The sequence below is a fragment of the Spermophilus citellus genome (assembly GCF_964194105.1).
Source record: "Spermophilus citellus genome assembly, chromosome: 8".
Taxonomy (NCBI): domain Eukaryota; kingdom Metazoa; phylum Chordata; class Mammalia; order Rodentia; family Sciuridae; genus Spermophilus; species Spermophilus citellus.
In genome coordinates, this window is record NC_138189.1 from 137,825,804 (window position 1) to 137,838,999 (window position 13,196).

The following is a 13,196-nucleotide window of genomic DNA, read 5'->3' on the forward strand; positions in this document are numbered from 1 at the left end:
ATTTTTTTTTTAAAGAGAGAGTGAGAGAGGGGAGAGAGAGAGAGAGAGAATTTTTAATATTTATTTATTTTTTTAGTTCTCAGCGGACACAACATCTTTGTTGGTATGTGGTGCTGAGGATCGAACCCGGGTCGCACGCATGCCAGGCGAGCGCGCTACCGCTTGAGCCACATCCCCAGCCCTTCTTAGATTTTAATAGCCAATTAACTACTCTCAGCTTTTCACTATTTCCGAAGGATCAATTTTACTGAATAGTCAATGCCACTGTTCCTAAGGTTACTGTTTCCCTCATATTTCTCAAATGCCTGATACATTATACTCACTACTATGTTACTTTCATTAGAACACCCTTCAGGTTTTTACTGACAAAGTGTTAACTATGGCCCTGCGGCCTTGTTCCAAGGTCTACCAGTCTTAACACCTGTCACAGTGAGCAGGTCCTCAGTGGCAGTCAGGTCTATGATTCCAATCATAAATTCCATCTGAGTTCCTGCTTTCTCAAACTGGTCCTGGCACACACTGGGTGGCTTAGGTTGGCTTTCCCAGGAAGCATATTCTTAGAGATAGGTCTCAGGAGTGTGTTTGGGAAGGCATTTGGGAACAACATATGTGGAAAGGATGATGGAAAGATTAGACAGAGATAAGAGTTAACCTTCAAAGCACCTCAACAAAGGACTCAGTTTTGCTTTTGAGATGTCCCTTTGTAATTGTCTTAATTTAGGGAAAAGAATGAGGTCTTTGTATACCTGTGACAGTCATTGGATGAGGACTACCAAAGGAAAAGGGTGAGACCCAGGGCTAGAATATTCCCAAAGAGGCTGACAGCTGAGTAGTGACTGCTTGCTCTACTCCCTGCACTCAGGATGTAAGTTCTTCACCACTGAAGAGATCTAGGTACAAACTACAAAGAGTGACAGCAAAATAAATATTCAGACAAAGAGGAAGAATCCTAATTAGCATTCATAATACTCCCTAAAAGAATTCCAAAGGAAGATGGAACTGTGATTTGAAGGAGGTAATACAAAAAAGCAGAAAGTGTGTAATCAGTTCATTTGATGTAAAGAATGAATCTGAAAATTTTATACATACAAAACCATAATAATAATTTTCGTCTATGGAAACTACACATTACTTAAATACCCCATAAATCTAATGTATATAAATTCTCCATAATCTAATTCAAATGAAATTGTAATAGAATTTTTAAAATAGAATTTGATTAATGGATCCTAAAATTCATAAGAACAGTTTAAGAGCCATGAAAAGTTCAGACTGTTTTTAATACAAGTAGAAAAAGGATATTTTATTTTAAAGATCCAATAACTAAAACAATTTTGAGCAGTGTCACATGTCAACAAATACATAAATGTAAGTAAATCAAAACTCCTAGACAGGCATCATGGCACATGTCTGTAATCTTAGCTAAGTGGGAAGCGAAAGCAGGATAGCAACTTTGAGGCCAGCCTGAGCAACTTAGTGATACTCTGTCCCAAAATAAAAGACGTTTTTAAAAGGACTGGAGATGTAGAATTCCCTTGGGTTCAATTAATTCTCAATACTGAAAACAGAAATTGTAGGTACAAACGCGTGCACATTTGGAACTTGATAAGTGCTACAGGTTGCAATGAGAAGAGATATATTATTTAATAGCAGAAGCAGATACTGCTGGCTATTCATAAGGAGGGAAAACTAGAAACCTATTTCACGGCACAGATAAAAATAAATTCCTGATGAATGAAAGACCTAAATATACAAAGCAAAATTTGAAATTAGTATAAGAAACTAAATAATGATTTATGATATAGAGGGAGGAATAATTTCTTAAATAAAATACAAAAAAGAAAATAAATAGTAAATTTGACATAGAAGTTAAAACTTCAGCAGTACAGACATCACAGATGCAAAAAAAGGCAATTTATGAGAGAGAGAGATATTGACACCTATGTAACTGAAAAAGATTTTATATACAAAATAAAAATATATCATTCCGTGAAAAAAACATATACAATCCAAAAAAATTTAGGCAGAAGATTGAAAGATTTTATAGTAAAGGGAATTATTTTAAATTAGAATACCCAAATCAATACCATAATGGGATACTATTTTACATCCATTAGATTGTCCAAAATTTAAAGGCCTGCCAATTCCAATATTTGGAAAAGGCATAGAAACAAATTTTAAATAATTCTGTTGAGAGTATAAATTCTAGAGTGGCATTTGGCAATGTTGAGTAGGAGTTAATATATGCAAAACCAAAGATTCAGCAATTCCATTTTTAGGTCATTATCATATGACTTTTGTGCAAAATTACATAAAGATATCATACTACTCCTTAATACAAAAAAAATTAAGCAACCTATCCTTCATTAAGGAAAGCAATAAATATATGCTAACTATTTAGCAATTAGAATTCATGAACTTAATCTAACCTATCCACATAGGTAGTTCAAAACATTATGTTTAGTGAAAGAAAAATCCAACTTAAATACTATGTATTTAAAATGATAAAGAAAAAATCCATTTCCTGAACTATTTATGACACACAACATATAAAAACACGCCTAGAAATATTATCTTCATATTTTGGTTCTCCAAAAAGAGAATGACATGGGGAATTAGCTCTGCTTTTATTTTTTTTTTATTTTTTTATTTTTTTTTTATTGGTTGTTCACAACATTACAAAGCTCTTGACATAACATACTTCATACATTGGACTGAAGTGGGTTATGAACCCCCAATTTTACCCCAAATGCAGATTGCAGAGTCACATCGGTTACACTTCCACAATTAGCTCTGCTTTTAATTGTCAGAGCAATAAAATCAAAAAGTATGTTATACCTTAATATTCAACACAAGAGCTGAAATTAAAAAGACTAAAAATATCTAGTGTTGGTGAAGATGTAGAGCAACTTGTCTGGGGGAAATCTCATCCAGTTTTATGGAGTGTAAATTGGGATTATCTCTTTGAAATTTATTATCATGTATTAAATAATACATATATGCAAATATATCCTATGAATTCATGTGTAAACTTACTAAAATGTGTATAAAAGAGTGTTCATAGTGGCACTATTTGTAATAGCCCTCAAACTCAAGACAACCCTATTGAATCATGACATTCATACAACAAAATGTGATAAACCAACAGGAATGGATAGTGACAACCTCATATAACAATATGAATAAATCTCACCAAAATAATGCTTAGTAGCTCACAACAGTTAAAAAAAAAAAAGGAAAACAATCTAACCATAATTCTCTTTCAAAAATAGTCAAAATGGAGTTAAAGTTCAGGCCAGTGGCTGCCTGTGGGAGGTGGTGATGGGAATGGAACAAGCAGAGTTCCTGCAGTACTGGAAGTGCTCTCTTTATGATGGCTACTTCTAATCTATGACCATTCACCAACCTGCAGATCTGTAATTCATGTGATGTAGATCTTTTTACATGGGTTTTAAAGCAATATGAATCAAAAACAGAGGCAGAAAATCTGAGTGAAATACTTAAAAGCAGCATCCATAGCAGCCCTTCCCAAGCATTTACTTGCTGTAACAAAGAGAAAGGGATATTTATAGGGGACCCAGGGATTTCTAGACAGATCTGTTTGTTGGTAAAAGTAACTTTCGTGGCATTTTTCCCTTTTCCGCCTCTGGTAAGAAGGTAAAACTCCCTATTCAGTTATCTTCCTGCAAAGTATTCATTGCTGTTACATGATATTAACATATTATTTTTAGAAGCAAGAGGACTGTTTTTTAGGCACACTTGTGACACGAGTGTGCTGGATCAGGCCAATGAAGGGCTCTGTACTACAGAACTCCTTTACCCATTTAAAAGCTTTTAATTTATCCTCCTTCAAGGAATTAGAGTTTAATTAGGCAAATAAAAAATACATTCCTAATGATAAATTCCTAATGTGGTATGTGCACACAATGAAATATTATTTAGGCTTTAAAAAGAAGGAAATCTTGTCATAATGAAACAACATGGTTCAGTCATGAGAACATTATGTTAAGTGAAATAAGCCAGCTACAGAAAAACAACTACCTTATGATTGTACTTCCATGTTAATGTCTTGCTAATTTTTCTTTTCTTTTTTTTATATTGCTAGGAGATTTATCCATTATTATTACTTTCTCTTTTTTTATAGGTCAGTGGTAGATCTTGTAAAGCACTGACCTATATCCCAATACACCCTGTGTCTTCTGAATATAGATATCAAAAATAGTCAAACCCATAGGGGCAGACAGTAGAATGTAGTTTCCAAGGGCCAGGACAAAGGGGATTTGCTAATCAAGAGATAGAAAGTTTCAGTAACGCAAGGTGAGTAAGTTCTAGAGATCTGGTTGCTACATTGAGCCTGTGGATAGTAATACTGTACTGTTTACTTAAAGAGTAGATCTCATGGGCTAAGGCTGTAGGTCAGGGGCAGAGCACTTGCCTAGCATATGTGAGGCACTGGTTTTGATCCTTAGCACCACATAAAAAATAAACAAAGGCATTCTGTCCATCTGCAACTACAAAAAAATTTAAAAACTAAAAAAGAGTAAAACTCATGTTAAGTGTTGCTTACCACAGTAAAACTTTTTAAAAATTAACTTATTTTTTAGGTCATAAAATTACTTTCTTACCATATTCAGACACCTGTGTTATCCATCTTTTGTGCATCTCACTATCTTAAAGAGACTGATGGGAAGTAACTGTGGCTCACAAAGTGACTACTTGATCAATTCCACCTCACTATTAAAGCATTACCATAAGTGATCCTCTTACAAAAGGTTTGTGTATTATGAAAAAGTGTTACACTGTTCATAATTGTCTAGCAACTTATGTCTCCCTTTTACCTTTTTAGTTATCACAACTTATTAGCCACTGAATCAATGTATCATAAATAAGGTTTTACACATCTCATTTAACCAACTAGCTTTGGGGAAAGGGGCCAAATTTCTACGTACCAACCTATATATAATTCTATATAGTTTAGTAAAGTTTTCACATTCATCTTATATTTGATACCCATAAAAATCTGCTGTAAAAATAGATATTATCTCCAGCTTTCAAATAGAAAGTTAAAATTTGTTGTATCCATAGTGATAAATGATATGCGTTTGAAATTGAATTCATTACCATTCCCTACAAACAGGTGCAGCTTGGTGTCTTAACTTAGTAAACACAGGGCACTGATCCATCTGTGTAAGCCAGAAATCTGGACATCAACTCGGACACTCCCATCTCTCTAACCCATTAACCTAATCACTAAGGCTTTGTAACATGGTCTCAAAATTTTCTGTCAAGTACAGTCTCTCTGTAAAATCCAGATTTCTACTCTTGGCAAGATGTCTGGAGAGACTCTGTAAGAACAGTGCACATAAAATTCTGGATGAAACAAAGCAAAAGTAAACAAAAATTTCCTCCAGTGTTTGACTCAACATGGAGAAATGAAATGCAAGTTCAAGGAGACCGGGAGAAATGAGAAACCAGGAATTCACAGTGTGAGAGTGTGAGCAAGTTCTGCATCAGGCATTTATGTGGAACCATCTGGGAATCCCCAGTGACCTAAAACTTGGATGCTAATGCGCAACTTGTACACTGATGTTTTAGTCAGCTTTTATACCACTGTGATCAATAGACCTGACAAGAACCATTAAAGAAAGAAAAGTTTATTTAGGGCTCACAATTTCAGAGGTCTCAGTCCATAGATGGCCAAATCCACTGCTCTGGGTCTGACATAAGACAGAACATCAAGGCAGAAGGACATGGCAGAAAAAAGCAGACCAGTACCTGACATCCAGAAAGCACAGGGATCTCTGCTCACCATAGACAAAACATGTACCCCAAAGGCAGACCTGTAGTGACCTACCTTCTCCAGCCACACTGCACCTGCCTATCCTGACCACCCTGTTAATCCATTCAAGTGGATGAATGCGCTGATTAGGTTAACCTAATCATTTTGCCTCTGAACTTTCTTTCATTGTCTCACACATGAGCTTTTGAGACACACCTCATATCTAAACTATATCAGAGACAGAGGCCCTATGACCAAGATAAGTAGGAAACCCTTTAATAAAGCCAGAACATATAATAACCTCAGTGCAAAATCAAGGTTAAAACACATGTGCCACAAAGAGGAAGATATAAGGGCAATTCCCTTTATCATCTTTGTCTCTTAGTGGAGTAGGAAAATTTTCTAAAAAGTACAAGGGAATTCCTAACCACAAGTCCACCTTAAAGTATTGTATAGTTTGTTTGATTTTAAGGTGTTTTTTTTTTTTTTGCAGTGAAATAAGGATAATAAATATGAAGAAGCTGAAGAGACATCATTCAAAAAAATTGAGGTCCCTGGTCTGTAGTTACTAAGTCCCCGCTTCCCAGGTCTATTGAGAGTATTAAGTGTGACAATGTATTAGGCAGGACACTTAGCACAGTGCCCAGCACGTGGAAGACCATAAATGCCAAGCTCCTTCTTCCTTCACTACCCGGCTCTGGAGAGCTCAGACTCCTGCTCGTGACTTAGCCCTGACTCACATCTCAGTCCTGCATCCCTGATCCGTGGGGCTACAGTCTTTCAGTGGTCTCCAGTGGGTCTTCTAAATTATCCAGGAAGGAATTGTTTTTGTAATATTGTGGAATAACCAAGTAAAGCATTTAAATCAGAAGGAGATCTGAGGGTTACACTGTGAAGATTCTATCAACAATGCAGAAAGCATCTGCTTTTTCCTACTTTCCTTTCCTATTCATTTCTTCCCTTCAATTTAGGAATGATCACTATTACAACCCTGGTGAGTAAGGAACCTCATTGAGATGGAAAGACTTTTTAAAAATGGATTAAAATATTGACAATAAAGATTATACAGAAAAGTCAAAGCTCTCTATCTTCTAATCCTGAAAAGTCATTTACTATTAATTTTAAACACAGAGTGTGACTTTTGCCCAATACAACCATCTGGATGACTGTACTTACCAGACGTCTAACAAATATTAAGTTTAAGTTCAAATAAATAGGACTAGTGGAATCACAAGACACAGATAACTTATACTGCCTTTAAAATAGACTTACTGTGTAAAATTTGAAATGCATTAATGATTGTACTTAGAAGAAATAAGACAGCATTGCTATAAATGGAATCACATCATGTTCTCACTGAGAATATAAAATGTGTTGATCATGATAAATAGCTAACATCAGATAATAACTATAGACTTAAATTATGATTTTATTTTTCCTTGAATGGTTTCAAATTTTAACTTCAATAAGGATTTCTTGAAGGAAGCATGGGTACATCGAACCTCCAGCTGTTTCTGTAATTAACCATAACGAACCAAAACATTTTAAATCACCAAACATAAAATAACTATGATAGGTTATTGTGATTTTTTTTTCCTAAAGCTGCTACTTAAAGATGATAACAAGTAAAAGTTATATAAAAAATCAAGTTGCAAATATATCACATAATAACTACACTCAACTACATGTAACTGGAAACCTAAATAAAGATGGATTCAACAGGTAGCTTATTTTTCTCTCATGTCACAGGAAATCCAGGACAGGTACAGTGGTTTAAGAACTTTGATGCTGAAGTCTTTTGGATTCCTTTGGCCCTGATTTCAAGGATAATTACCACCAATCAATTTTTAGGCAGGGAAATTGAAGAAGGAGCTGGAGAGACCAAAAGGCCCCAGACTGAGTCAACCTCCATCAACAAATTTTTCTAAAACCCCAACCAAATGACTCTGGCTTCAGACAATGGTCCAGAACTGAGTCACAGGAACATGTCTTTGAAAGACTGGCAAATAAAATTGCTCAGTTGGACACATTGCAGCTCTGAATAAAAGGGTGGATGTGTTACTGATGGAGAAATGGACAGAGAATATCATGTAGGAAAAGTAGCACTCTTGGCCACATCTTGATCTTTGATATTACATAAGACAAGAAATCTGAAACTATAAAGATGGCTTTAAAAAAATAGTGGGTACAAATTGTGTGTGTGTGTGTGGGGGGGTATTGTTTAAGAATCCCTTCCAATACAAAGGATTTTGACGTTGTGTGAAACATATTTTTAATGTGCTGGGGAACTCATAGGAAGTAAGGAAAAATCTCACTGCCAGCCCCTCCCCACAGAAGAACAAGCTGGAACTGCAACCAGCATGTTAAATGTAAGCTGAGTTGTAAGGGACCCATGTCAGTATGATGCACAGACCTGTGACAAGGACAGCAAGCAAAATCAAGGGCAGAAGCAGCCTCACACATAAGCAGACTCTGCACTAAGTCTGGGGCCAACCTTTCCACCTCAAATCGGCACCTACACTATTGAAAACACTCCTCTGAAGTCATGTTTTCTTGGGCAAGGGGTGGGGGAAGCAGACAGACTGGTTGGACGTGTAGGTGGGTGTGAAGACTAGGCACTACCCCAGTGGCAGCCAACCCATGTTGCCCTGAAATGGACGCAACTCTATTATTATAAAAATCCTTCTGCTCCCTGTGGTACTGGTTTCACACACAACCTTTCAGGGATAAGAGTCTCATTAAGCAGCCAAGGCTGGCTCCAGACTTTTCATTCTCTCAAGGTGCTGGGATTACAGGTTTATTCTACCATACCCAGCTAGTTTATTCTCCTACCTGTAGCACTCCCTCTCCTCCTCCTCCTCCTCCTCCTCCTCCTCCTCCTCCTCCTCCTCCTCCTCCTCCTCCTCCTCTTCCTTCTCCCTCCACCACCCCTGCCCATGTTCATTTGTCAATGGGTTCTTTTTAGCTATAAGTGACAGTTCCAGGAGCTCCATCAGAGGATCAGAAGTCAGGGTTCAATCTGGGACCTGGAAGGCAGCTCAGGTGGCCCCAGGTGGGCAGCCCTTCTTGACTCCAACTAGAAGCAAGTAAAATAATCCCTGGAGGAAGAAAAAAAGTCAACTTAGGCTTCCAAATTGTCCACAGATTGTAATCAGCCAAGCATGAGATCATAATAAAAGATCTTCAAGTACACAGAGAACGGGTCAAATGCTAAAACAACAAGACAAAAAAAAAAAAAAAAAAAAAAACTTCAAATGTGATTCATCACATTAACAGCTTAAAGACAGAAAAGTACCTCTTCATCTCAGTAGTTGCAAAAAAAATTGTACTAATAACTCCTTTATGATTCTTGACATACTCTATGATGCTAAAATTCACTTACCATATCTAATTTTTCTGCACATAGTTTCAGCTTTTCCACAAACAATTATATCATCTTTGACTAGTGACCCTTTTCCTTCTGCCTTTCCAGCTTCTTATGTCATATTTCCTTTGCTTGTCTGATTGATCTGAGTAGGATTTCTTTTTGATGTCTCATAGAAGTCAAGGTAGAAGCATCCTTGTCTGGTCTCCTGAAAGAGAATGCTTTCAGTGGTTTGCCATTAGAATGATGTTGGAAATTATAGGTTTTAATAGCTCCCCTTTTGAGACAGATAGGTATTAAAAGTGTTTCTATCACTAAGAGATTCAGTTTTAAGTGTGAATCAATGACAAAATCATAAATTCTTACTAAATTTAAAAATAGGTGTAACACAGTAGAAAAATGGAAAAAGAAAGTGAATGAGGCAATTCACAAACAAGAAAACATACATTGTGAATAGATCTATGAAGTTTATTTTATTTTATTTTTGGCACTGGGGATTGATTCCAGGGACACTTTACCACTAAGCTACATCCCAGCCCATTTTATTTTTTATTTTGAGACAGGCTCTTAATAAGTTGCTTAGGGCCTTGCCAATTTGCTAAGGCTGGCTTCAAACTTAAAGTCCTGCCTCAGCCCTCAGGTTTTGGGGGAATTACAGGTACACACCACCATGCCCAGCCTGAAGTTACTTTTAGCCTTATTAATGCTCAAGTAATTTCATACCTAGTCAAATGCTCCAGAGAAATTTCTTCATATCTGTAGCAAGAAATGTATACAAGAATATTCATACCAGCATAGTAGAAAAATGGTGCAGATTGTTCAATTGTTCAATAGAAAAAATAAGTGAATTATTTCTTATTTACCCAATGAAATGTAATATGGGAATGAAAATTAATGAACTGCAGCAATTTGCAAAACTGGGGACAAATTTAAGAAATAAAATAGAAATATGTTTCATATATTGTTTTGCATATAGGAAATATAAAATATTTTAAATGATAAAGGTTAACTATATGTATTTTAACTACCTGTATGTGCTCCCTGCCTTGGTAGGTGTTGGGAGAGATGATTTGACAGGGTACCTCAACTGCATATTTGTGATGGAGTGCCCAGAATACAAAGCCATTTCTTAGGGTTTTATTTGGAGTGAGCAACCTTCAGAACTAAGGGCAACATGTGTCACCAGAAAAAAACCATGCTTGCTTCTACTTGCTGGGAGGGGTAAACGACAGTAAACCCCTCAAATCAGTGTTCTTTGAATAGTGCAAACCTACTATGTGAATAATATCTCTGTATCATTTCTATGAGACCTGAGAATCAAAGGCCACCAGTATGACCATGCTGACGGGCCAACCACTGTTGTATCATGAGCACTAAGGTTCTTTGTCCCTGACCCCAAGAGTCTGTGTCTACTCCCAGTGTCCATAAAATAGTAACTGGCCAGCTTGGAAAACTGCAAATAGGAGCCATTCCCAGACTCTTCATTGTCCTTGACAGTAATTTGGGAGAGCAGAAAAACTTCAAAAGATCTTGACCCTGTTTAGTTACTAACTAGTTACATTGACTGGACATTTGACAACTTTTATAAACTTCTAATTCTTTTTACTATTCTATATTTTATGAGCACAGAAAGTAAAAAAAAAATCCTGAGGATTAACACAATGGCACTAATCCAGATAAAATATGTCTTGCTAGGAAGAATCGAAATTCTTTTAATTTTTCACTTTCTAAATGGGTATATTTAAAAAAAATTTTTAGTTGTAGTTGGACACAAGACCTTTGTTTTATTTATTTATTTTTATTTTTATTTTTTTTTTTTGTGGTGCTAAGAATCGAACCCAGGGCCTCACGCATGCTAGGCGAGCTCTCTACCACTGAGCCACAACCCCAGCCCCCAAATGGCTATATCTTAAGTCATAAAGTGCTTCAGTGGATGGTGTTACTTTCCTCTTCCTGTCCTGTTCCTTTTTCTCCTTCTGTGCTCTTCTGGCTCTTCTCTGAAGAACAAGGGTTAGAAGCTGGGCTCTGAGTTAGATCCCACTAAGGACAGGCATTCACATGACATCCGGAAAGCAGAACAGAGGCCAAAGCCACTGTCCTTTCTGCAGCAGAGTCTGACAAGCTCCAGCTCTAGCGGTGGACAGAATGTAGTTTTACCAGAGACTTCTAGAAGTTCCTCAGAGGACCACTGATTTTCATGCCACCATAGTAACTGAGGTAGTGGTTTTTCCAAGGCTGCCTTCACATTCCATATTTCATGAGAAGTGGTTTTCCTGACTTTTAATCCCTCACCCCTTTTGGCTTTTGGTTTTTGGCTTTAAAAATGCTTAATATCTAGAATTCATCTATCTAGAATTGGGAGGATGCAGGCGATTAGCAAGGATGGTGGAATGTGATGGACATCATTATCCAAAGTACATATATGAAGACACGAATTGGGTGTCAATCCACTTTCTATACAAACAGAGATATGAAAAATTGTGATATATATATATATATATATATATATATATATATATATATGTGTGTGTAATAAGAATTGTAATGCAAAAAAAAACAAAATACAAATATAAAGACATGAATTGGTGCAAACATAGTTTATATACAAAGATATGAAAAATTGTGCTCTATATGTGTAATGAGAATTGTAATGCATTCCGCTATCGTGTATTTTAAAAAAATAAAATCAATTTTAAAAAATGAAAAAAAATAAAAATGCTTAATATGTGTTGAAGCCTTCTTGCCTGAAATACTTGTAGAGGTTTCTCTTGCTCTAACTGAATACTCCTGATAAAAGAAAGTAGAAGTTGAGAAAAAAACTACCCAAGATGTGTTTTATTTTTCCCCCTTTTGATTGTCAAAATTCTTATGGTAAAAATAGAACTGCAGACTCTGTCAGAATCTAGATTCATATGGGTGAGTTTTCCATTGCCATCATGACAAGTCACTGTAAATTTAATAGCTTAAAAAAACACAAACTTTTTAACCTCACAGCTTCTGTCAGTCAGCAGTCTGGTGGGTGGGCTTTCTCTGCTTCAGGTTTCACGAAGCCAAAATTAAGGGGTCCAAGTGATTTCCTTATTGGTGTCATGGGAAAGAAACCCCTTCCAAGCTCATTCAGGGCATTGGTTCAATTCCGATCCTTGTGGTTGTAGGTCTGAGGTGCTCATTTTTGTGCCGTTATTCAGCAGTTGGTCTTCGCTTCCAGAGGCTGCCCAGGCTGCTTCTCCTACTTTCTGTCTGGGCCTTGCAACAACAGACTCAAGAGGTTAAGCCTCCCCTGCATTTCTCATCTCTCTGATATTCCCTTCTGCTGCATCTTCCTGATTGTAGCCAGGGAAATCCCTCTGCTCGTGGGCCCACCCAAATAATCCAGAATGATCTATCTATTTCAATTTATATTTTATTACGTCTGCAAAGTCCCACTTAACATATTCACAGGTTCCTGGGATAAAGACAATCACAGAATTGGGGAGGTCATTCTGCCTACCAGATCATCGATAAAATTTTGAATCTATTTGAATCTAATCTACCTATTATATCTTCTTCACCTGACACCCTCATTTGAAATCTTTATGACCTGCCCTTGACTCTGGCCATCTTTTTTAACCTTGGAGTTTGGTTTGGAGACAATCCTTTAAGTAGGAGAAAGAGAGGGAAAGGTGGGAGGGTCTGAGTGTGCAAGGAAAGAATGACAAGGGAGCAGACCCCAAGGGGACTTTAGGTAGGAAGTCCGGCAAGAGTGATCAGGAGTGCATAGGGAAGGGTGGACCATCTGACAGAGCTATCGCCAGAACTATTTCATTTTTCAAAATGAGAATACCAGAGCTACTTTGCCATTATACATGTTAATGCTCGCTAACTGGAGAGTCTCCCTTCCTACCACACACACTCACTAAAGGACCAACATTGGGAAACACAGTAGTTTCTCAAAATGAATTTTAGCTAAAAAGCCTTTTATGAAATGGAAAGATAATTTTGTATTGCTCTCTCAGACCTAGAAATGAAGAAGTTATTCACTGGAATATAAAAACAACTCTCTTTAAACAAGCA

The 13,196-nt window shown here is 36.7% G+C and overlaps 1 long non-coding RNA gene across 1 annotated transcript in view; it reads right to left on the reverse strand.

Annotated features, from left to right (window-relative positions):
* Positions 1–8,739: 8,739 nt before the first annotated feature.
* LOC308654541 overlaps positions 8,740–13,196 on the reverse strand; it is a 61,979-nt gene continuing 57,522 nt past the window's right edge. The window contains exons 6-7 of the long non-coding RNA XR_014023288.1: positions 9,162–9,351; positions 8,740–8,877 (exon numbers count right to left, since the gene is read on the reverse strand). This is a non-coding gene — a long non-coding RNA (uncharacterized lncRNA). The remainder of the gene's footprint in view (positions 8,878–9,161; positions 9,352–13,196) is intronic.